The sequence below is a fragment of the Quercus suber genome, unplaced genomic scaffold, assembly GCF_002906115.3.
Source record: "Quercus suber isolate HL8 unplaced genomic scaffold, Cork oak 2.0 scaffold_151, whole genome shotgun sequence".
In the NCBI taxonomy this organism is placed as follows: domain Eukaryota; kingdom Viridiplantae; phylum Streptophyta; class Magnoliopsida; order Fagales; family Fagaceae; genus Quercus; species Quercus suber.
The window spans coordinates 684562-710506 of record NW_027069612.1 but is presented as its reverse complement, the minus strand read 5'-3'; the positions used below and the strand labels follow the sequence as shown (position 1 = coordinate 710506).

The 25945-nt window shown below is 36.2% G+C and overlaps 1 pseudogene; it reads left to right on the top strand.

Moving 5' to 3' along the window:
• The window catches only part of LOC112022236 (glutamate receptor 2.8-like), a 35484-nt pseudogene extending 9775 nt beyond the window's left edge, over positions 1 to 25709 (top strand).
• The last annotated feature ends 236 nt before the right edge of the window (positions 25710 to 25945 follow it).

Below are 25945 nucleotides of genomic sequence, written 5' to 3'. Positions count from 1 at the left end.
GGGGTGGAGGGGGGGGGGGGGGGGGGGGGGGGGGGGGGGGGGGGGGGGGGGGGGGGGAAGCCCAAAGCTACTAAATGGGCCTGGAACCCACTGATTAAGGGCCATGGTGCTTCTGAGAATTAATAGACGGTTGGGGCGGCCCACCTAAAGCAGGAAGCCCTGAAGCAGAAGGGGAGTGCCGTCTGAGGAGGCCACCATTTGTCCGAGGATGTCTTTCTCCTCGGCTGTGATAAGCTTTGATCAAACGAATGTGTGAAAAGTTCGTCTAACCGCCCCAACGATCCCAACGGTGATGATGGACTCTGGGTGGATCCGAAAATGATCAAAACTAGAAAATATCTGAAGGAAAGGCTGGTACCACCGCATTTAATGCATTGCAACAGCTTTTTTGGCCACATTTATGTGGAGAAGACCCCTGAACAGTGCACCCTCAGCTACCGCCACTCACAACGAACTAAAGTAGACGCACGACATGACATGCACTCGAGTGGATGCGTGGATGAAGGACAAGTGGACGATGGAGATTATAGGAAGGGAGGCTATATAAAAAAGAAGGGTTCCTGATAATAAAGGGGGAGAAAAAAGAGGGAGAAAAACTTTACTAGAGCTCCAAACGTTGTAATCACTGTTTATTCAATAAAGCACCTCTTCGGACATTCATTCATGGAGTTATCCGATCTTTAGTTCACGCTATCATTAGTGCATGTGGCCAAGTTGACTGCTCTGTGCTTCATAACCAGCCCAGCTCTTTCGCCCACTCTCTACAAATTCATTGTTCTGGGTTCGTTGGGCCTATAACCAATCCCTTTTGGGCTTAGGCCACAAAAATCGACCCTACAGATATTTTCCAGGAATAAAATCCTTTTTTCATTTCAAAGTCCTTATCTTGTCAATTTCAATGTTAAGATTCTATCTTTTGGATCTATAGTGTACTGTGTATTGTGTGTATATACTTAAGTTACGTAGTAGTCTTTATGCTTCTAAAATTATAGAATTTAATTGTATTGTAGAATGTATTCATTTTAAATGAAAATTATCATTATTCTCTTTTCTATTAGCAGCTTTAGAAAATTGTTGCAAACCCTAGTCCTTATACTAACTAATGGATCTCACTCTCAAATAAAGCCTTAAGAAAATTTGCTCCTCCACGTTACTAATGCTCCATTTGTTTTGTTGTAAAATATTTTACAAAAATACATTCATCAATTTATCATGTTTGTTTCACTGTAAAAATTGGTCTAACTTGAAAATATTTTCTGTTGACTGTGAGCAAACCACCCCCCCAATCAAGTGGTCCTTGGTTCGACAACTAGTTTAGTGGCTAGTGTTGACTGTTTGGTCTTTGAAGTTGGTGGCTTGGTCACTCTACCTAAGCCACTGGTTTTGGTGGTTTGTGTTTAAAAATTTTTATGTCTCATCAAATATTTGAAAATATTTTATTGAAAATATTTTACATTTAAAATATTTTACATTTGAAAATTTTTTATAGTGAAACAAATTGATTATATGATGCAAAATTTTGAACATGTATAGTCAAGTTCAGTTTAGGTCCTATAAATATATATCTTCACAGGGATAGAACCAAGATTTTCTCTTAGGAGGGCCAAAGCTTGAAAAAAAAAATTATCACCTTTCAATAACAAGATATATACAAACACTCAAAGCTATATTAATATATGAAAAATATAAACTAATATCTATTCAGTAAAAGAATAAATATGAAAAATAATTGTTTCCTAATATATTTATACTCAATAACATATTAAAATGGAACTCAATGTTTTTTTAAATCCCAAAATTTATCTAGTTTTGATTTTGAGATTAGTTTTGTTGCGATTTTAATTTCAATGTACAAAATCTAAGAGTTCATTAAAAAAAGCTGTAAGGGTGGGTTTTGGTTCCTGAGCCCAAAAGATGAATGGATTAAGGCGCAAAGAGTCCAATACAATGAATTTGTAGAGAGTGGGCTTAAAAGCTAGGCTTCAGTGGATCAAACAACACGTACAGTGAATCAAAGATAGTAAGAAAGTAAGGAAAGACAAGCTCTATGCAAAGAAAACCTTCCTCAGCAAAATTTGAGGAGAGTGGTCCTTATTTATATTTCTTTTAAACTTGGATACAATTACAGTTCTTGTTGCTACAGTATTTTCTTTATAGATTTTCCGATCCCTTCTCCTTGGAGGGCCTCTTACATTATATAGCTCCCTTTAGATGATCTTGGCCCTCCATTTGTTGATCGTCCAGGCCATTACTTGAGTACTTATCCCTTCAGACACCTTCCCAAACCCTTTGTGAGTTGCGGCAGCCAAGGCAGCACTGTTCAAGAGTTTTCTCCACATAAATGCAACCAGAGGTTTGGTGGGATGCATTAAATGTTATGGCAGCCACCATCCCTTCAGTCATGTCAGGGCTAACCCCTTCTCTGAAACTCTTTCTCTACAGTATGACCTCTTCTGGTAACGTGCTACTAATGTGGCCTTACTGTCCAGGGTGTGACCTCCTCGGCATGATAATGGCCCCCTCGGCCATGGGTATGACACGTGGCGCAATTACCTTATTTAAATTCCTCTACCCCACAATAGCCCCTTAAAACTCTGATTTTTTTCCTCTTATCCGAGGAGAAAAGTGGGATTTTGACCTCGGATAATTGATTCCACACATTTCTTTGACTTCCACACATGAGAATGTCATTTTGCGTGCCCCACAACCGTTTTGGCGCTTCAGAGTCCGCAACGTCTCATTAAATGCTCTAGGTGGCGCTTTGTTCCCCACATCCTACGGCTCGCATTTCTCCTCAAATTTTGGGCGGGATAACTCCTACCCAATTTTTCCTCCTATATAAGGTGCCTGGGGGATTCATTTCTCTCACTTTCCTAATCTTTGAACTCTCAAGACTTCCTAAATCTCCAAACTTTCAAGACTTCCCAAATCTCCAAACTTTCGAGAAGCTCCTGAAATGACCCTTGTCCTTATTTTCATAAGTCTTTTCGCTCTTAGGCTATTTTCTTCTCGGCTAATCTCCTTGGCCTTCTACTTTTTACTTTTTCTTTACAAATGTTTCCTTCACTTGTCTTTAGTTTACTTTGATGGGTACGTTCGCCCACCTAGTAGATTTTCTTGCTGGTATGGAGGGGTTTAAGGCCTTGTATCACATTCCCCAGGGCGTTTCCTTGCAATACTGCTCCCCAGGTGAGTGGCTCACCCACAAGAATGAAGGGGAGGTCGTCATTCCCATGATTGCCTTCATAGAAGGGGGAATGAGGCTTCCCATGAGTAATGTGACTAGGGACTATTTGAATGCCTATAGGTTATGCCCCCACTAATGCGCGCCCAACCTATTTAGGATTCTTGGTAGTGTAGACACTCTCAACGAGCAAATGGGGTTGAACCTCACCTAGCATGACGTTGTTTGGATGTATGAGTACCATCTGCTGGCAGACTCGAGCTATTACCTTAAGTCTAGGTCTTTAGTTGTTAAGCTCATCTCATGTCTTCCCAAGTTTAACAAGGGCATGAAAGATGACTACCTAATTGCCTCTAGTGAATGGCATGACGGTTTTCACTGCCCAACCCGGAAGGGAGAACTAAGTCGGGTGCCTTAGGTTTAGGTCCTTTGACACGAGACTTAGTTTTATGGTTCGCCTTTTTTTTTTTTTCTATTTTTTTTATTCCTCTAACACTTTGTTCTCTTTTGACTGAGGGTTCATCTTTCTAACTATGATTTTGCTTCTTGACTGTCTTCACAAATAAAAGGCACGTAGTTCCCAACCTTAACTTCTTCAATGTCACGGACATCAACAAGGTGCTGAGAGCTGAAGTGTTTGCGAGTGAAGACAAATAACTGAGACCTGTCCACCACATCCTCGACTTCAAGCCTTTGTTCGACAAGTTTCAGGATGTGGGCCACGCAAGGGTGATCCTCGGCTAGCTCAGATTGACGTCTCGGTGCCCAAATTTTTAGCCTGAGAAGATATTGTGCCAGTTGAGTTGCCCTCTTGTCGCTCTTCCCGCGAAGCAGTAGTCCTAAGAGAAGAGACAGCTTCTTCACAGTTGTCACTCGAGGACCAGTTTCATCTTGAGTAAGAGAGAGAAAAGCGAGAAGAGCCTATGGTCCAAGTCTTAGATTCGGAGGACGAGCTTGACAGGTTTTTCGCGTTTGTACCCCCAAGTTCATAGTTGCTCGGGTGGATGACAGTTCAGAGGAAGAGGAAGAAGAAATGGCTCTGAATAGGAAGAAAGGCTTGCATGAGCTCCTTGTGGATAAGGCTAAGGGGTTGGCTCCCAAAGACGCCTTGGGGTCTTAGCCTCCCCTTGCTTTCCCCCCTCCTCCTCTTCCTACAGTTAACTCGTTTGCTGTCGCCAACCTGAAGAAGAAAAGGAAGGAGAAAGAGTTGGCTGAGGAGGGGGAGTTGGTCCCCCTAAAAGGAACCCAAGCAGCAAAAGACAGCCAAGGGCATGAGAAGGGCCTCATCGGTTGAGAGTAAGGAAGCTGAGCACATGGCTGATGTGTGCCATCCAACTTGGAACCCCCGGCTAGAGCTGGATGGCGTGGCGATACCTTGGAACTCTTCCATCAGGGAGTTCTAGAGAGGTAACGCCCACTATGTGGCCAACGCTTTGGAGCGACCTCTCTTACTGTCTAAGGATATGGACGCCCTGAAGAACGTGAGGCAGCAGGATCTCTTCATGTCCTTGAAGAGGGACTTAGCCTTGGTAAGTTTCTCGACGTGCCCTATTGATTTCGTGCTAGTCTGTTTTTTTTTTTTTTTTTTTTTTTTTACTTATTTGACAGGTTTTTTCTTTGTTGTTTTTGCACAGGCAATCCAGGAGGTTTTCACTGCCGAGGAGTGGGTGAAAGATGACCGAAACGAGGCTAGGAATAAGGAGTTGGCTTTGAAGCTGGCTACTGTGGATAAGGATCAGAAGAACAAGGAGGCCAGCCTTAGGACTGCTGAGGCGTAAGCGAAGAAGCAACGCAAAAAGCTCCACTACACAGGTGGTGGAGTCTAAGGCAGAGCTGTCAAAGGCTAAGAAGGCTGCCTAGGTGGCTCAAGCAGTCGCGAATGCTGCAGGGCAAAAGTTCTATGACCTCGGAGTGCAGGAGACTAAGGCCTGGCTGACTGATAAGTTGGTTGGGGTCTGCAGGGACTACTGCCTCGAGATTTGGATTGAGGCCTTGAACATGGTTGAAGCTCCTATGGATTCGGAGTGGAGGAAAACCGAGAACATTTACTATCTCGAGGACCTCTAAGAATCTCCTTAGGCAGCTCCCGAGGAAGCCGCCCTTACTCTAACCGTGACTGAGCTGCCTTTTCCTACCTAGGCCCCTCTTCCCCCCACCCTTCCCCCTGAGGCCACTAAAGGGCTTGGCAAGGCTAGTGACCACGGTCACGGGGTGGAAGTAGCCAAGGGTAAGGAGGTTGCTCAGAGTAGAGCTAGGCCAGAGGATAAAGGCAAAGGCAAGGAAGCCGCTCCTAAGGCAAAGGAGTCTGAACCTGCCAAGCCTCAGACCGTGGCCTAGGAGAAAAAGGCCGCTAATCCTCCCGCCCACCCGCTAGTTAGCAAAGAAGACCCTCCTCCGGCCAAGGCTTAGCTTAGGATTTTTCTTTCTTTCTTTGTACTTTTTCCTTTTGTTACGATAGTTTACCCCAGTTCATAATGTACTTTTCCTTTCGTTGAACGAAAAGACATTAATTTTTGCTTTATGAACTTTTTCAGTTCTTGCAATACTTATCTCTGATTGGCTGTAGTTTATGCTTTGTCTTTTGTTGAGAAGTCAGATTGCTAATGTTTCTATGGGCCAACTCCTATACTTTAACAAAAGCTAATAGTAATGAATTGTTGCTAATTTAATTAAATTAAACCCATGTAAATAGTGAGAAAAATAACTATGTGTTGGTTCTAAAAACAGTGTAATCAACAGGGAGGTCTAAGTCCTTAGAGACAAACAAAACACTTAGTAGGAAAAAGGGGGGGGGGTGTTTGGGGTCTCTCACTTTAAGAGTACCTTATGAATCTACCCTCAGAGTCCTTTAACCAAGACCCAGGGTGAGCCCTTGTTTTCGTATAATGAATATGCCGAGGTCCTATCCTTGGTAAAATTGCTAGGTGTTAATTTTCCCAAGGCATGGGTCCGAGGAACCAGGCATAACCAAGACTTTGTTGAATACTTAAACAAGTAATGGAGAGTGTTAATTTACTTAAGGCATGTGGTCTGAGGAACCAGACATAACCAAGGTTCTGTTTAACACTTAAACAAATAATGAAGAGTGTTAATTTACCTAAGGCATGTGGTCTGAGGAACCAGTCATAACTAAGGTTCTGTTTAACACTTAAACAAATAATGGAGAGTGTAAATTTACCCAAGGCATGTGGTTTGAGGAATCAGTCATAACCAAAGTTTTGTTTTACACTTAAACAAATAATGAAGAGTGTTAATTTACTCAAGGCATGTGGTTTGAGGAACCAGACATAACCAATGTTCTATTTAACATTCAAACAAGTAGCCCAGAATATTAATTTACCTAAGGTATGCGATCTGAGGAGCCAGACATGACCAAGGTTTTATTTAATATTCAAACAAGTAACCAAGAATATTAATTTACCTAAGGTATACGGTTTGAGCAGCCAAGCATGACCAAGGTTTTGTTTAATATTCAAACAAGTAACCAAGAATATTAATTTACCTAAGGTATGTGGTCTGAGGAACTAGATATGACCAATGTTTTGTTTACTATTTAAACAAGTAATTAACACAACACATAATGAAAACATAGCAGAGCTACCTTTCATTAATAATAGTACCTTTGCAGGCTATTTACATTCTAGGGTCTCGGTACAACATTTTTGTCCAGATCTTCTAGGAAGTAGGCACTTATGCTTGCTACCGAGGTGATATGGTATGACCCTTCCCAATTGGGCAATAACTTCCCTCATGCTGGGTTTTTTATAGTACCCACAACTTTCTCAATACCAAGTCCCTAGGGGCCATTGGTCTTAACTTTACACTTGAATCATATCCCTGTTTGAGTTTCTGCTGATAATATGCTAATTGAACCATGACATTTTCCCTTCGTTCTTTAACTAGGTCTAGGCTCTTTTCTAGTAGGTTGTCATTACCGTCTGGAGTGAATAAGCTAGTTCTCAGCTTAGGAATCTAGTCTCCAGAGGAATTATGGCCTCGGCCCCATAAGTTATTGAAAAGGGTGTCTCCCCCGTCGAATTACGAGGGGTAGTCCGATATGTCCAGAGAACATGTGGAAGCTCATCCACCCATTTACCCTTTGCATCATCCAACCTCTTTTTGAGTCCATTCACTATGACCTTATTGACAGTCTCGGCTTGTCTATTCCCCTGGGGATAAGCAGAAGTGGAATACCTATTCGTGATACCTAATTTACAACAGTACCTTCTAAAAGCCTTGCTATCAAACTGAAGTCCATTATCTACGATAAAGGTATGAGGAATCCCAAACCGAGTGATAATGTTCTTCCACATAAACCTTTTGGCATCTATGTCCTTAATGTTCGCTAGTGGCTCAGCTTCAACTCACTTGGTAAAGTAATCAATGTCAACCAAAAGCCATTTTCTATTTTCTGCTGCTTTGGGGAAGGGACCCACAATGTCCAAGACCCACTGAGCAAAATGCTAGGGACTAGAAAGAGGATTAAGAACGCCCTCTGGCTGATGAATGTTGGGAGCAAATCTCTGACATTGGTCACACTTATTCACGTATTCTTGTGCTTTCCTTTGCATATTGGGCAACCAATATCCCTAAGTAAGGGCCCTGTGAGACAAGGATTTGCCTCCTGTATAGCTTCCACAAATCCCTTCGTGCAACTCTTCTAGAAGTGGCTCCACTGCTTCAGGATGGATGTATAGCAAATACGGCCCAGAAAAAGGCGTTTGTATAACTTTTGGTCCTTGGATAGCCAAAATCGATGAGCCTTTCTTCGCATTTTGTTAGCCTCTCCTTAGACAAGTTGTCATCTTTAAGGAATAGGACAATAAGACCATCCAACTAGGTCCAACCGTAAGTTGATGAATTTGTACCTTTTCCCTTTTCATCTCGATAGGCTTACATAGATGCTCGACTAGGATAACTTGAGGTAGACTCTACACCGAGGAGGTTGCAAGAGTGGTAAAGGAATCAGCATGCGTATTTCTACCTCTAGGGATTTAATGTAAGGAAAAAGATTCAAATCTTGATTGCAAACGCCTAGCCTGGTTTAGGCATTCTTGCATTCTCACATTTCTAGCTTTCAGTTCTCCCTTTACTTGGCCTACAACCAACCTCGAATCATAAAATATCTCTACTGTTCTTCCTCTTATCTTCTGAACCATAGCCATTCCCATCAACAAAGCCTCGTACTTAGCCTCATTGTTTGTGGCTAAGAAGCCTAGTCTTAAGGATTTCTCAATGATGATCCTTTCAGGAGATACTACAACTAGCCCCACTCTTGATCCCCTTTGATTTGCTGCGTCGTCAATATACACCTTCCAAGATAGAGGTTCCTGCAAGGAGATCATCCTAACTAATTTTTCCATCCATGCTCGGCCGTTCACCATTTTTTTCAAATAAAGGCTCAGCAAACTCAGCCACCAAATCGGCAAGGACTTGGCCCTTTATAGAGGTGCGAGGCATGTACTTAATATCGAAAGCTCCTAGGATCGTTACCCATTTTGCAACCTTCCTTGTGTAATCAGCTTTCTGAAGTAGTGACCAGAGAGAGAGAGAGTTGGGTTAGAACCACAACAATGTGAGCCTGGAAGTAATATGGAAGTTTTTTTGTAGCATGCATTATTGTCAAGATGACCCTCTCCAATGGTAAATAGCAAATCTCTACCAATTAAGCGAATAAAACCTTCTCCTCCTTAGGCTTACACATAATAGGTGGTCGAGAGAGATATTCTTTCAATTGCTGGAAGGTCGAGGAACACTCCTTTGTCCATTCAAATCCCTTCCACTTATACAATAACTAGAAGAAGGGCCTACACCTGTAATAAATCGATTCAAAGCAGTAGTCATTCCTATCAACTTCTAGACCTCTATGGGATTCCAAGGAGGTTGCAGGCCGTTAATTGCTTTAATTTGATCAGGGTTAACTTTAATTCCATAATGGGTAACCATATAACCCAGAAATTTGCCAGAGCCCATGCCAAAAGAGCACTTAGCGGCATTTAGGTGTAGTTTGTGTTTCCTTAGTATCTTAAAAATATTCCCGAGGTCATCTATATGTTCGTGTTGGGAAATTTAGACCCCGGTTGATAGAATTAACAAGTTTTAAACCCAAGTTGTTAATTAAATTTATTACAAATAAAACTTGTTAAAACAAACAAACATCAATATCATGTCAAAATCATGCAGCGAAAAAATAAATAAGATAAGATATGATGACCTAGGAAAACCAATGAAACCAACTAGTTTCACAGTAAAAAACCTGGAGGGAAACCTTCCCAAAAAGCAATCCACTATAGTAAAGAGAAGTTTCAGATCTAGTACAAAACTTGTCCCTAGACTCTACAATTTTCATAGATGAACTCATAGCAGAAACCTTCTACCGTTTCAGAATCTTTGAACTTTTCAATATATGAACGCCACCCTTTTGATGATGCATGAATCCCAGTACATGACTAATCAATTGCACGGATCCCAGTACGTGACTTTAATTACTAACTAGAAGAAGATGTTGGTTGTAAAGTTTTTCATTTCATCAATAATGAAGATCAAGAAGCACTTGGTTACAAAACCCTAAGACGCAAAAGACGCAGTAGCTTCTTTCAGAGAGAGTAAGGCATCGGTCACCTTTTGCATATATTTTCCTTGTATTCTCTTATGTGACAACCTTTAAAATAAGCCTTATATAGGTCTAGGGTTGTGAGAAAAGAAACTACATAAATACAAAAATATGGGCCGAAAATTAGATCTAAAAATCTGAATTCCCGTAACCTTGATCGATCAGGAGGTGCCGACCTTTAAACTTCGACAGATACAGCTATCGAGAAGCTATCGAAGAGGTGTTGAAGAGACAGAAGCTTTCTCGATCGATGCACTAGCTGTTGAGAAATTATCGAGATTGCGATAAGAAGAAATTGAAAATCTCGATAGATAGCCTAGCTGTCGAGAGGTGTCGAGCAGTTGTTGAGCTATCTGTCCACAGGTGTCGAGCTATCTGTACAGCTTTAATGAACAGCTTTTCTTCTCTTGTTTCTTGGTCTAATCTTCATAGCTTTAATACTAGATTTGAACAACATGTTTCTTGAAGTATTAAACACATTCTAGATCTACCCAATTACAAGTAAAGTGCGTTTTGTCAAAAGATTGCTAATTACATAAAATAATGACATATTTTCTTAACAAGTGAAACATATATGTCCTAACAATCTCCCCATTTGGTAATCTATGACAAAACTACAACAAACAAATGAACATATGAGAGAAGTTATAAATCACTCAACTCATATTCATTTGTTGAATACAATAAAATCTATCATAACACAAACTCTTGAAGTACTTTGCAAGAAAAGAGTTTATGGCAAGTAGACTTTGACAACCTGTATTTTTGAAACACTTTAAACAAAACTCATTAAGGTATCTTAGTGTGAAATAGAAATAATGGATTGCATACAAGTATAAGAAGCATGTGTATAAAGAGAGAAAAAAAACAACACATGTAAGGGTAGGTGAAAAAAAACATACATCCACATATAAAGAAGATAAGTACAATGTATGTGTAAAAATGGTCACAAGACCCAATGTACAAGAAGAAGGAGGTAAGCACTCTCCCTAACAAGATGAAACACATCTCACCCTAACAGAGGCATGTATTTCTCCTCCTAACATGTAAAATCTTAAAAAGAAACCACATATTCTCCACAATTTCTCCTCCTTTTTGTCATAATTGATAAAGGATACAAGAAGCTAGAACGCTTCACCCGAGAAATATAAAGATGATCAAAGATGATCAAGGAGGCACAAAGAATCCATAAAAATGCATGAATGTAAGGAAACAATATGCTATGGATGACAAGATAACAGAAAGATGCAAAACATGTGAAAAATAAATCTCTTAACAAGAAAAAATGTTAAGCACATAGATCATAAAACACACACACACTAAACAAATCTAACAAATTTTATATTTCAAAAACAAGTTAAGACAGTTTAGTGAGCATACATTAACACAAGTATTCCTTATGATGGCCAAATCACATTGTACTTGCACATGTATCAAGAGTAGCAAAGAATATTGCATGTTGTGTGTGAAAAACATCGCAATATTGCATAAGTGTATGAGAAAATCACTTTAACTCACACATAATCATAACTGTTTGATGAGGACTATCACATTTAAGGTACATCCTATAATTCCCACATTTCCTAGAATACACACTTGCAATCATATTTAAAGCATTTTTTATCTTTTTGCTTTTTATTTTTCTTTGCATATTTTTTCTTTTATTTAACATATCATGCATGTGCATATAAGAGAGAGAAAAGAAATACTCATTGATATTTAACATTTCAATTTTGCTATGCCGAATCATACAAATGTCATTAACATCACACTTTTGCTATGCCGAAGCATACATATGTCTTTCATGATTGGCGGGTAACTGTGGTGAGATGATTATTTATACATTTCTCTTAGGATTTTCTAGTCCTTCCCGTCAAAAAGAGTGATATGAGTGTTAAGTTCAAGAGATAACTTAACAGTGGTGGGTTACTTAATCTTACTTGCTTAGTTATGCGTGGATATGCTTATCTAAGCTACAAGAGATACAAAGTTTAAAAAACTTTGTTTCAATAGCCATCCAAGGTACACAAGTACCAATGTATACAAACACACACTGTTTTTGTATTTTTTTTTTCCTTTTTATTTTTTTTTTTGACAACAAAATAAAATAAAAACTAAACAACCAAACAAAAATAGACTAACAACATGAAAGCAGAAAGAAAGATGCATATGCATGAAGGCATGATAAAAAGGTGCAGATGTATGAAAACATGATTCCAAAATAAGATAAGAAATCAAACAAAAAGAGTCCTACTTTAGATAGAAAGAATTAAAGCAAAGGACAAATAGAAAATACAATTAAGTCTTAGGCTCCTTTCTCACCCACACAGCACGAGTCTTTGGCCGTGAAGATGAAAAGGCACGTGTCCTAGTATGACTACTAAAGGACATAGAAGAATTAAAATTCTCCTGAAATTGAGTTAAAAAGCTCAAAACTTTTAATAACTCTCCAAAAAAAGGTGTAGTTCCTTGAGAGGAAACCTATGACTGTTTGGACAATTGTTTATGAGGATACAACTTAATCAATTAGGACGAATGTGTCTAGAAACACCACAATGGTGACAAACATGAGCAGTTTTAGAGCTACTTGACTTCTTAGAAGGAGGTTTAACCTTAGAGGTTGATAAAGACCTTAACTTAGGACAATTTGGCCTATTATGACCAACAATATGACAATGATGACAAATGGGGACAAATTTAGATTTATCATTCAACCTAGGAGAAGTTTTAGACATAGGTTTAGAAATTTCAGCATTAACTTTAGATTGTTTACCTTTATCTATCCTAGCAATATTAGCCTTCAACTCTTGATTATTCCTTTTAAATGGAGGAATATAAAAATCATTTTCTTTTGAGTTAGGCTCAACAACAAGTTTGACACTAGTTAATTTTTCAACTTCAGTTTTAGATTCAACTAGTTGCTCTTCAAAATTTTTAATTTTGTCCACCTGAAATGAAATTTGATTTTTAAAATTCTCATTCAAATTATTGGCTTCATCCAATTTTGCAATAAAATCATCTTTTTCAAGCTGTACCTTTTTAAATTTAGCTTTTAATTTTATAGAATATTCAAGAGATTTCATACAAAAATTATAAAGCTTGCAATAGGCATCTTGAATATCATCGTCATTATTCAACATAAGATCATGCAAATCAAAACAATTAAGATTTTTCATGACAACAGGGGTCAATAGATCACACTCAAGAAATTAATCCAATTAAAGTGTACCCGCTCTGATACCACTTGTTGAGAAATTTAGACCCCAGTTGATAGAATTAACAAGTTCTAAACACAAGTTGTTAATTAGATTTATTACACATTAAACTTGTTAAAACAAACAAACATCAATATTATGCAGCGGAAATAAATAAGACAAGATATGATGACCCAAGAAAACCAGTGAAACCAACTAGTTTCATAGTAAAAAACCTACGGGGAAAACTTCCCAAAAAGCAATTCATTATAGCAAAGAGAAGTTTCAGATCTAGTACAAAACTTTTGTCCCTAGACTCTACAATCCCCATAGATGAACTCACAGCAGAAACCTTCTACTACTTCAGAACCTCTGAACTCTTCAATATATGAACGCCACCCTTTTGATGATGCACGAATCCCAATACATGACTAACCAATTGTGCAGATCCTAGTATGTGACTTCAATCACCAACTAGAAGAAGATGTTGGCTGCAAAGTTCTTCACTTTATCAACAATGAAGATCAAGAAGCACTTGGTTACAAAACCCTAAGGCATAAAAGATGCAGTAGCTTCTTTTAGAGAGAATAAGACATCGGTCACCTTTTGCATATGTTCTCCTTGTATTCTTTTATGTGACGGCCTCTAAAATAAGCCTTATATAGGTCTAGAGCTGTGAGAAAAGAAACCTTACACAAATACAAAAACGTGGGCCGAAAATCAGATTTGAAAATTTGAATTCCCACAACCTCGATCGATCAGGAGGGTCGAGCTTTAAATTTCAACAGATACAACTATCGAGAAGCGATCGAGGAGGTGCCGAGGAGATAGAAGCTTTCTCGATCGATCCATCAGTTGTCGATAAGCTATCGAGATTGTGATAAGAAGAAATTGAAAATCTCGATAGATAGCCTAGCTGTTGAGAGGTGTCGAGCTATCTGTCCAACTTTAATGAACAGTTTTTCTTCACTTGTTTCTTGGTCCAATCTTTATGGTTTTAATACTAGACTTAAACAACATATTTCTTGAAGTATTAAACACATTCTAGATCTATCAAATTACAAGTAAAATGCGTTTTATCAAAGAATTAGCTAATTACATAAAATAATAACATATATTCTTAACAAGTGAAACACATATGTCTTAACAGTTCGGATTCTACTTTATTCTTTACCATTATATCACCTATATACACCTCAATATTTTTGCCCAATTGAGGCTTAAACATCTTGGTCATCATCCTCTGATAGGTAGACCCTGCATTTTTCAATCCGAAGGGTATTACTTTGTAGTGGTAATTCCCAGTGGGTGTAAGAAAAGTAGTACTTTCCTGATCGTCCAAAGTTAACGGTATCTGATGATAAACCTGAAAAGCGTCTAAAAAGCTCATCCGAAGATGGCCTATAGTTGCGTCTAATAATTGATCTAACTGAGGCAGGGGGAAAGGGTCTTCTAGGCAAGCTTTATTTAAATCTGTAAAGTCCACACATACTCACCACTTCACAGTTTTCTTTTTCACCACCACTGTGTTGGCTAGCCACTCAGGGTAGAATACCTCCTTTCTGGCTCCAGCTCACTTGAGCTTGAATACTTCCCCCTTGACAACATCAGAATGTTCCCTAAATGAGCATCGAGGTGGTTGCTTCTTGTGGATGACAGATGGATTGACGTTTAAATGATGGAAAATGAAATTTGGATCCACCCCAGGGGTGTTGTAGGCGCTCCACACAAATACATCAATATTTTTTGTAAGAAAATTCAACAGCTCTTGCCTCTCCAGGAGAGGCAGCTAAACTTCGACTTGAAAAAACTTCTCCTCATCATTGCTAATAACAACTTTTTCCAGTTGCTTGCACTTAGCCCTTTCTGCCATTGCCCTTGTAAACAACACTAGCACCTTTGATTGTTATAAATCCTGCTCGGCAGAAACTGAGGATTCAACTCCATCCTGATGTGGTGGGTTTTGGTTCCTAAGCCCAAAAGATGAATGGATTAAGGCCCAAAGAGCCTAATACAATGGATTTGTAGAGAGTGGGCTTAAAAGCTAGGCTTAAATGGATCAAACAATACGCACAGTGAATCAAAGATAGTAAGAAAGTAAGGGAGGACAAGCTCTATGCAAAGAAAACATTCCTCGGCAAAATTTGAGGAGAGTGGTCCTTATGTATATTTTTTTAAAACTTGGATACAATTACAGTTCTTCTTGCTATTGTATTTTCTCTATAGATTTTCTGATCCCTTCTCCTCGGAGGGTCTCTTATATTATATAGCTCCTTTTAGATGATCTTGGCCCTCCATTTGTTGATCTTTTAGGCCACTACTTGAGTGTTTGTCCCATCAGACACCTTCCTAAACCCCTTGTGAGTTGCGGCAATCAAGGCAGCACTGTTCAGAGGTCTTCTCCACATAAATGCAGTCAGGAGGTTTGGTGGGATGCATTAAATGTGGTGGCAACCACCATCCCTTTAATCATGTCAGGGCTAACCCCTTCTCCAAAACTCTTTCTCTACAGTATGACCTTCTCTGGTAACGTGCCACTAATGTGGCTTTACTGTCTAAGGGTGTAACCTCCTCAGCATGATAATGCCCCCCTCGACTATGGGTATGACATGTGGCGCAATTACCTTATTTAAATTCCTGTACTCCATAAAAACCATTTCACATTTCGTTGTAGTGCCTAATTTTTACAACATTTATGATTGGAAAAGTCACATATTATAACTAACAACTAACTAATGTTTTTGAGTATATTTTTAAGAAAAAAAAATCCAAACAAAAAAGGAATCAAATCATTTAGATGTAGTCAAACATGACAACATCCAAACCCCAAAGATTTAATTTTTTAAACTTTGGATCCAAACAGAAAAACTAAAGAGTCAAACACAATTTTTTATTATTATTTTTAAACCAACAGTTATTTGACTATTTTAAAAAATTTAAATAAGTTGACAAATAAGTTGATACAAAAAAGCACTTAGGAATCTATTAAGTAAATTGGTTGTTTGTTCTAGGAAGGACCACATACTACAGGAATGAACTAGATAACCATTTTTTTTTTTTAAGAAATATTCAATTTGAGGTGGGCCAAGTATAATTTTCCCCCAAATTTAAAACCTTAATCTTATGCAAATACACACTATTTTAAAAAATAAAATAAAATCTTAGGGGTTCCCTTAGTCAAGAAATAGCTTCTTTTATTTATTTATTTATTTATTTGTTTTGATAGGAGTCTAGAAATAGCTTTTTCCCTTCACCTTCACCTTTTTACAAAAAATTATTGGCATATTGTAATGTATTAGTTTTTTAGTTGTGACAAACTTCGTAACCTCTTTATGAATGAAGCGCATGGCAAAGCTAAGACTCGAATTGGAAAATAAAGAAATAAACAAACAGTATTTTATTCCAATTTGGAAAATAAAAAGTCATTAATTTTGAATTCTAAGTGATATTTAAATGTAAAAATTCATTAAAAGAGAGTATATTAATAATTTTTTTTATGTTTATCTATTAAGGCAATATTTAGGTACAGTACTTAGGTGCTGTTCCTTAAGGTGTCCTCTTAAAATTCTGTCATGTGACTTTTTTCTCATTAAATAGACGTGTATTTTTTAGTTAAATAGCTACATGACAGGATTTTAAGAGGGAAACATAATGAATATTACTTAAGATACTGTACATAAGTTTTTCCTTATCTATTAAGTGATTCATTTTTAGTAGTTGACTATATACCAAGTTAAACTTATGTCAATTTTGTTATTTTGATTAATATAAACTTTTCAATTTATTTTGTAATTATCTCCTTCCTTTGTATAGTATAATGAATTACTGCAAAAAGAATTTGATTAGTATAAACTTTTAAATTTATTATGTAATTAAGTTCTTTTGTTGTTTTTCCTTTGATTAAAACTCTCGTTTCCTCATATTCTTTTTTCTCTTATTATTTCTATAAGTTATTGTTAGGGCATCACAATTCAACTCCCTACAACTGCTCTAAAAATAGGCCAACAGTGAAACCATAAAAGATTTGAGTGTTTATTCCTCATCAACAATTGGTTTTGAGGTGAGTGACATAGTTTAGGTTTGACAATTGGTATCATAGTAGGTCACAAGTTCGGCTTCTTGCTACACATGTGCAGGTGTTGGGAGTGGGATTGTTGGGTAGAGGCCTAATGGGCCAAGTCTCTAACATCCTACTAGAGACGGAGGTCAATTATGCCAAGTCTCAATCAACCTGTTGGCGTTAGTCTGCCACCCTTTCAGAGAATAAAGTTGTACCCTTACCATCAGTTATAACTTTCAGTGCAGTAAGCCCTTGGTTCTACCAGTTATGAACCAAAATAGACATTGATAAAATATGTTGGTGTATAGTTTCAACATGTTAATATTTTCCAGAATGTATTGATAGAGTTTGTTATCAGTGTATTGTTGTTGTTATAGTAGTTGTTTTGAACATTGCCAGTAAAATTTCAATTTTCTAAGTAATTTACTGTTGGAATGAAATCCAGCACTGGATTTAATGAAGAAAGAAGAAGTGCAGGCCATTATAGGACCTCAAAGGTCAGCACAACCTAGGTTTGTGATAGAACTTGGCCGTAAAGCTCAGGTTCCCATCATTTCCTTTTCAGCCACAAGTCCTTATCTTTCTCCATCTCAAAACAAGTTTTTCATACGCATTGCCCAAGATGACTCCGCACAAGTTAAAGCTATAGCAGACATTGTTAAGGCCTTTGGTTGGTCGGAAATTGTCCTTATTTACGAAGACACAGAGTATGGCAATAGTTTGATTCCACATTTAATGGACGCTTTACAAGTGATTGACACTCGGGTCCCTTACAGATGTGTCATTCCTCCATCTTCTAATAATACGGAAATCATTAAAGAGCTTAATAAGTTAAAGGAAAATTACATAAGAATATTTCTTGTTCACATGACTGCTTCACTTGGCTCCAAATTCTTTGCACTTGCAAAGAATGCAGAAATGATGAGTGAAGGGTATGCATGGATGGTCACAGAAGGTTTATCATCTTTCCTAGATCCTATGAGCTCAAAGGTCTTGGACTCAATGCAAGGTGTATTGGAAATAAGGCCATACTTAACCCCATCTAAACACCTTGAAGATTTTGAAAGAAAATGGAAGAGAAATTTAACCTCAATCCAGGCAAAGATCAAGAGTACTACTAGCTTAAACCTGTTTGGATTATGGGCATATGATACAATTTGGGCATTGGCTATGGCAGTGGAGAAGGCTGGCATGCATTCCCGCTTCTTGAAGCAAAATGCTAGCGGTTGTAATGCTGATCTAGCAGCTTTAGACATTTTTGAAAATGGTATAAGGCTTCGCAATACAGTTGTAAATACTAGATTTGATGGCCTAAGCGGGAATTTTGGTTTGGTTAATGGGCAGTTGGAGCCTTCAACCTTTGAAGTATTCAATGTGATAGGAAAAACCGAGATAAATATTGGATATTAGACCCCACAGAGAGGATTTTCCAAAGATTTAAAGGATACTAGTGAAAAGGCATACTCGACCTCAAAGGACAAACTTAAACCACTGATTTGGCCAGGATACACAATACACCAACCTCCTTCAAGGTTAAGGATTGGGGTTCCCGTGAAAAATGGTTTTAAAGAATTCGTGAAAGTGGAATGGAATTCTTCTACTGATGATACACCTAATGTATCAGGATTCTCCATTGAAGTGTTCTTGGCTGTACGAGATGCATTGCCCTTCCCCCTCTCTCATGAGTTTATTCCCCAAAGGCAGAGCAACGGGACATACAGTCAAATTCTTTACGAGATTAAGACTAAGGTAGGTGCCCCCGCCCCCTTATCAATATATATATATATATATATAACTAAAGCTTTTGAAGTTTCTACAATTTTCCATGTCAGCATTATTAAAAAAAAAATTATTTCTAACCAAAAAAAAAAAAAAAAACGCTAAAACCCACAATACTCTTGAAAAAAACCGACTACAACACTCATACGCATAAAACCCCCAACTAAAAAACCCTACCATAGCTAGAAAATTAACGCTTCAATTGCTCTCTTCTCTCTCCATCCAGTCTCTGTCTCCAAAACTTCCACCGTTGCTGGCCTTCTTTGTTTACCAGTGGGTTTTCACTCTTTCTATTTTCTATGAGAGAAATTGAATTGAGGCATGGCTTTCTACAAAACGTACTATACTTCAGAATTGATTATTTGTCTGAGGGAAACTGAATTGAGGCATGGCTCCATGCCTCAGAATTGTTTACAGAGAGCGTATTGAACCTCCAGAGTAGGCACCCACTAAAAATTGTTGGGTACGTTTTCGCTCTTTCTATTTTCCAAGTTTTGCAGTAAGTTTTGTAGACAGCGTAATGTTCATCTTTAGGCCAGACTTCTTTCTTTGCTATTTGACCCGATTTATGGTCATCGTTTTCTATATCTCACAAATGCCAAATTTTTCTTGGATGTGATTGGAATTTATTAAAACGAATGCCTTGATGAAAGAAATTTAGTTGTTGTATATCATGTTGTGTGCCTTACATATTATCAACATTGTTCTAAACTTCAAGAAAATTGGGAACATGTTAGAAATATTGTCTTCCTATATCAATTCTGCATTTATATACTGTAATATTTTCTCTCATTTTTTAGGCATTGTATTTCATAATCTTCACTTGATTATATGTAGTCATCAGAGTAGAAAGTTCTTATTTAGCTATTTATTAGAGGACCATCCTCACAAGCTGATCATTTGTCTCATTCCATATTTTCTACAATGATATGTCCATGTAGTGACTTACTTCAATCCTACCCTATTATTAATTTACTTTATTTAAAAGTGAAAAAAAAAAAGGTTCTGAGTATTTATGATATGTTTATTTACTTAATTATAAATATATATTATAAGGTTCTGAGTATTGATTGGTCAACTTAACATGGAAAATTTAAAAGTGAAAGATGTTAAGAAATTGTGACTTAAAAGCATTTGATGTTTAACATTTCTATGTTTGAATGGTTATTGATATTCAATTCAATAGCATCAGGTTAAGACTTGATAGTTAGATGATAATGCCATGTCAAATAATGAATGCTCCATTGCACGTATTAGGTTCTATTTTGAGCATGAAAGACACATATTAATAGTTATGCTATGCGCAATTCGTCTAATGCCTTTCTATTGTGGGAATGAATGAGCTATTAGTTTACCTACCTATCAATAATAATAATAATAATAGTTTACCTTCTAAAGATTGTTCCCTGTATATCACTCTATTTTCTTGGAGGTAGTCACACTCAAAAGCTATTGATTGGAATGCAGGCTATTTAAAAGAGAATTTATGATTTTGCTTATATGACAAAAAGCTTTCAATTTTGCTTTTGAATATATATATATATATATTTGCATGCAACTATTTAGAGTTATTTGCATTGATTTTGCTTCTGATTTGTTCACTACATTGAAACAGTATCATCTCATGCTTATGTTGTTTGATGATGTGCAATTTTATTACTTTTCAAAGTCCAATAAAGTCTAATGAGTAGAAGCTTTGTGCATTGACTATGACCTTTTAATGAGTGAGAAGCTATAGTTGTAAGATTATAAGATGTTATTAACTTAATTATAAGATGTAAGGCAAGTTAGGTTGCTTAGATTTTGTGTAAAATGTAATTTTTACAGGAAATTAGTTTTCACATGTAGGTTTAAAGGAAATAAATGAGATCAAGATTGTCATAGCATTGAGCAACCGTGATAGCTAATTGCGGTTGCTATTGACTTTTGTGTAAATTAAATGTCTAGAACAAAGATAAAAGTGTCAATAGTGTTTATTGAAATTCTTGACACAATGAGTGTTTTTAGATGCATGATCTGCAAAATACATTATAGCGAACATTGGATTTGTGTAATGAGGTTGATTTTTAGTTAATATGAAGTTGTATGTTTTTATTGTTGTAAAATTGAATTTTAATTCTGGCTTTGAGCCAAGTAAACATATAACAGTTGCAATTCTTAGTGATTAGTTTTCATATTGTCTTTAATGTTGTTGTTGTTGTTATTGTTTTTTTTTTTTTTTTTTTTTTTTTTTTTTTTTTTTTTTTTTTTTTTTTTTTTTTTTTTTTTTTTTTTTTTTTTTTTTTTTTTTTTTTTTTTTTTTTTTTTTTTTTTAAATGGGGGAAAATCAACCTCTTATCGATTCTTTTAGCTTTTTTTATTTTTATTTTTATTTTTATTTTTTTATTGTGAGGTAGATTAATTATCTTTTTATTTAACTATCCCGTGCATTGCACGGGTTAGTGACTAGTAATATATATATATATATATATTTCTTCTTTCTAATGGCTTCAGGTGTGTCTTAATTAGTTTAAAAATGTTAAATTTACTATAAATTTTTACTACCAAAAGCTTATAAACTAACTTATCAAAGAATGTGATTAGTACAACTTTATCAATATAATGAATAAATACTGATATCTTTTTTAGGGATAATTATAATAAACCCACCGTGGTTAGGCTCGTTTTTACTTTACCTACTTGTGGTTCAATTATTTACACTTTACTCACTTGTGGTAACTTCCATTAGAACTCTGTTACCCACCTTTCTCTTTGCCGTTAGAAAAACAAATTTTTAAGAAAAAAACAAACATAACAAAAATAAAAGAAGTTAGGGTTTTTGATTGCTGAAGAACTTCTACGAGAATAAATTGGAGGAATACAAATCAAATATAAATAAAAAAATCCAATAGCTTCGAGAATCAGCGCTAGACACGGTTCCCATGCTTTCTTAGCATTGTTAACTCCGCTCGTGACAAACAACCAAAGAACTCTATTCTAATCTAATATATATATATATATATATATAATTGAAGCCTCTGAAACTCCCATAATTTTTTCACGTCACCACTATTTTCTTTTTCTTTTTATTTTAGATTCTTTTTATTTTAGGTTTTATATCTTATATATTTATTATTTTATTCAACGTGCAATTATCTTATTAAGCATTACAATAGTTTAATTTAAGTAAAACTCTATTAGATATATGTTTTAATCTTTAGTTTATATATCTGTGTTGATAAAAGAAAAGGCTTACTTAATATTATCTTTATCTTCAACGTTGAGGTTGATTTGAGCTTGAACTTTGCATTGTAATTGTATAAAATATCAATACTCATCCGCCCCTCTCATTCCTATATAAAACGTAACTCCTCTTCTCCAAGTTAGTAAGAAGAATACCCTAGCCAAGCAGCCACAGAAACACGTCGTGAGAATCCCCAATTCACAACCATGGCCACGACCAACACTTCAATAATTTATTCTTTAAATATATATCTTTTTTTTTTTTTTTTTTTTTTTTTGCATTTTCGAAGTTTTAACATTTGAATTTGTGTTAGTTTTTGCAATATTTGAACATGTTTAGCAGATTTAAATGACTATACCATGTATTTTTCTTTTGAAGGTTTTGAATTTGTGTAATCATATGTATTTTGTTTTGTTTCAAAATCTTATGATTCTTTTGATGGTAATATATATTTCTCTGTTGTGTAGTCATATATCTTTCGTTCTTGCTTGATTTCCCTTTGTTTGTTTGGTCCAACAAGATAAAAGGAAACTAATTCCCAACATTTCAATCAAACCCCTTTATCATACCAAAACTTAATTCACAATCCAACACAAGAAAACCCTTTGGAAAATTCACCCAAACCCACCATTAACAAACCCCCAAAACCAAACCCAACATAAAACCCAATCTCATTCTCAGATTGAAAGTAGCAGGAGAGAATCAAAGGGTTTCAAATGAGTTCCAGCAAAGGCGAGAGAAAGAACCATGGTCATTAATGGTGGCGGTGAACGAAGCAATGACAAACGAATATTGCAGCAGTGCAAGTTCTAGCTTTGGCCATGCGTTCCTTCGCATTAAGTTTGGCTTCGACTATGACTTTGATCCGCCTCTCTCTCTCTCTGCTATCTTATTTTATTTGCTATGGGTGTAGTGGGTCTGTGTTTGTGTTGCTAGGTGTGGTGGGTCTGGGTTTTGAAGAGGGGTTTGCTTTGGTTTTGGTTTGAGATTTGAGAGAGAACTAAGGTGAAGCCATGTATGATTTTTGTGAATGACTGAAAGTGTTTGAAAGGATTTTTGTGAAATTAGAGTAGAGCACTTTCAAGTGTAGGATTTTTGTAAATGTTTTTTAGGATTTGTGCAAATATGAAAATTTTATTTGGATTGATTGGCTCAAGACTGTTCATACCAAGAGGAAGTGTGTTCTTGAACCCAAGCTACAAAACCCCTTCTTTGATCTTGTTTGTTTGAGTTTTCTCTGTTATTTATTTATTTTTTTTAAAGGAGAGACACATAAAAGTGAAGATAAAATACATTTTTACCCTTGATTTTAACAGAGGTGGGTAACAGATTGAAGTTCAGGTGGGGAAAGTGTAAAGTTTTAAACCACGAGTAGGCAAAGTTAAAACAGGCCATACCATAGGTGGGTTTACTGTAATTATCCATTTTTTTTTATATACTATTGGCACATCAATTTGTAAAATTCATGCAGTAAAATTGTAGTATCTCTTACTTCTTTAAACTAATTTCAAAGTCCATAAATTGATAATAACCTATTTCTCAAAATATAGAAGTTGGATGCAGTTATTGGAGACATAGAAATTATTGCTGATCACTCCAAATATGTTGATTTCACTTTGCCTTATACGGAATCAGGTGTGCAAATGGTGGTTTCGGTGAAGCATGATGAGAGAAAAAGCTTGTGGATCTTTCTAAAGCCACTAAGCTTGAATTTATGGCTAACAACTGGTGTAGCGTTCATCTTTATAGGTTTTGTAATACGGGTTCTTGAACATCGTGTAAACACTGAGTTTTGAGGCCCTCTAGCGCAACAACTTGGCTTGATTTTTTGGTTCTTCTTCTCTACACTTGCCTTTGCTCATAGTAAATTTCTTAAATCTTGTAGAAAATTTTTAGGAAAAAGTATGCAAGACCCTCATTTTTTCTCCATAAAGCATGAAACCCCATAATATAATTTTATGTGTTACCCAGTATGCATCCAGGAAAATAAAGGGTAAGTTGCTTATATGACAACACATGTCCATATGTAGATATACATTTTTACAAAAAACAATGCCAAAAGGGGGGTATTACAAAAAAAAAAAAAAAAAAAAAAATTAAAGAGGTTTAATGTTACACAACTAATGGCTTATGCATAAAACAACATCACAATGGGTTACATGTTGTGCTCAAAACATAAAGGGGATTTTAATCTCTCTATTTGTGGTTCAATTCAAATCAAAACATGGGTTTTTGTTATACACATGTATAGTAATATTAATTCAATGGTTTTTGCACGGGAGAAAGTGGTAAATAATTGGTCAAGATTTGTGCTAGTCATATGGATTTTCTTGGTACTCATCCTAACTCAAAGTTATACTGCTAGCCTAACCTCAATATTAACAGTATAGAGATTGCAACCTATGTTTGTTGACATTAAAGAGATTAAAAAGAATGGTTATTTTGCTGGATATCAAAAGAATTCCTTTGTTAAGGAGCTTCTAAAAGAAAAGTTAGATATCCATGAGTCCAAGTTGAAACCATATGAGACCCTTGAAGAGTATCATGAAGCACTGTCAAACGGAACTCACAATGGTGGGATTGCAGCTATTTTTGATGAAATCCCTTATTTAAAGATCTTATTGTCAAATTATCCCTCTAAGTATACTACAGTTGGACCCTTCTACCAAACCGATGGATTTGGCTTTGTGAGTCTCTCACTCTCTCTGTTAAAATTTTATTTTCTAAATTTAAGAGTATACATTTTGTCATGTTATTTTAAAATTTAAATGATGTGACAATGGATATACCTTTAAATTTGTAATATTTAACCTCAATCATAATTTGATCTATTTCAACTGAACATGACACTAATATCCAAAACAAAACCTGATTTTTTGTTCTCTCAATTTTAAGAATACAGTAAAGAATGCGACAAGATTGTAAGACCAATAAGAAATTAGTAATAGCCTTTATGTATCAAAGTTTATTCTTGGTCATACTCATTCTGCTTCATAACTGACTCTTAATAAACATGTAATTCATATAGTAATTCTTGTGAAATGGACTCCTCTAATTTTTATTCCTAGATGCTATAATTTTTTAACATGTTTATTTAGGTATTCCCACAAGGATCTCCTTTTGTCCCTCACATGTCGAGGGCAATCTTGAATGTCACACAAAATAGATCAAAAATTCAAGCAATTGAGAATAAGTACTTTCCAAGTCAGCTTACCTGTGAAGATCAAAACACCAAAATTTCTCCAGATAGTCATAGTCTTGGAGTGGACAGTTTTGGGGGCCTCTTCCTCATCGCTGGAATCGCTTCTGTTGTCTCACTCTTGGTTTATGTGTTCAAGTTATTTTACTCATATTGGCTTGTTTTGAGTGACAACAATCCTGCCGACTCTTGTTGGTCCAAATTAATTAAAATGGCAAAATATTTTGACCAGAAAGATCTCTCTTCACATACCTTTAAGGGAGAAGAATCAAGGGTACATGTCGTATCAAGTCCCAAGGTTTCTGAACCTTCACCTGGTATTGATGATATAAAGAATCACACAAGGAATTCCACAGAAGGTTCAGATGATGTGGTTATTCACGATGACAACTGTAGTTTTTCTTCAAGTTCAAGGAATGGTGATGCATCTATACAGGATGTACCCAATTCATCATAGACATGGTTTTCTACCTAAATCTTTAAGAGATGAACTCATTCTCCTTAGTTGAGTTCATAATTTATTACCTAAATATTATGTAAAATATATCATATTCAATATAATAAAATATAACAGTCTTATCAATCTTGATTACATTGATTGACTATCTTCTTTTTGTAGGAAGAGATTACATTTTTTTTTTTGGTCTTGGTTCGAATTCCCATATGTTCTACTCTAAATTCCAAGGATTCAAA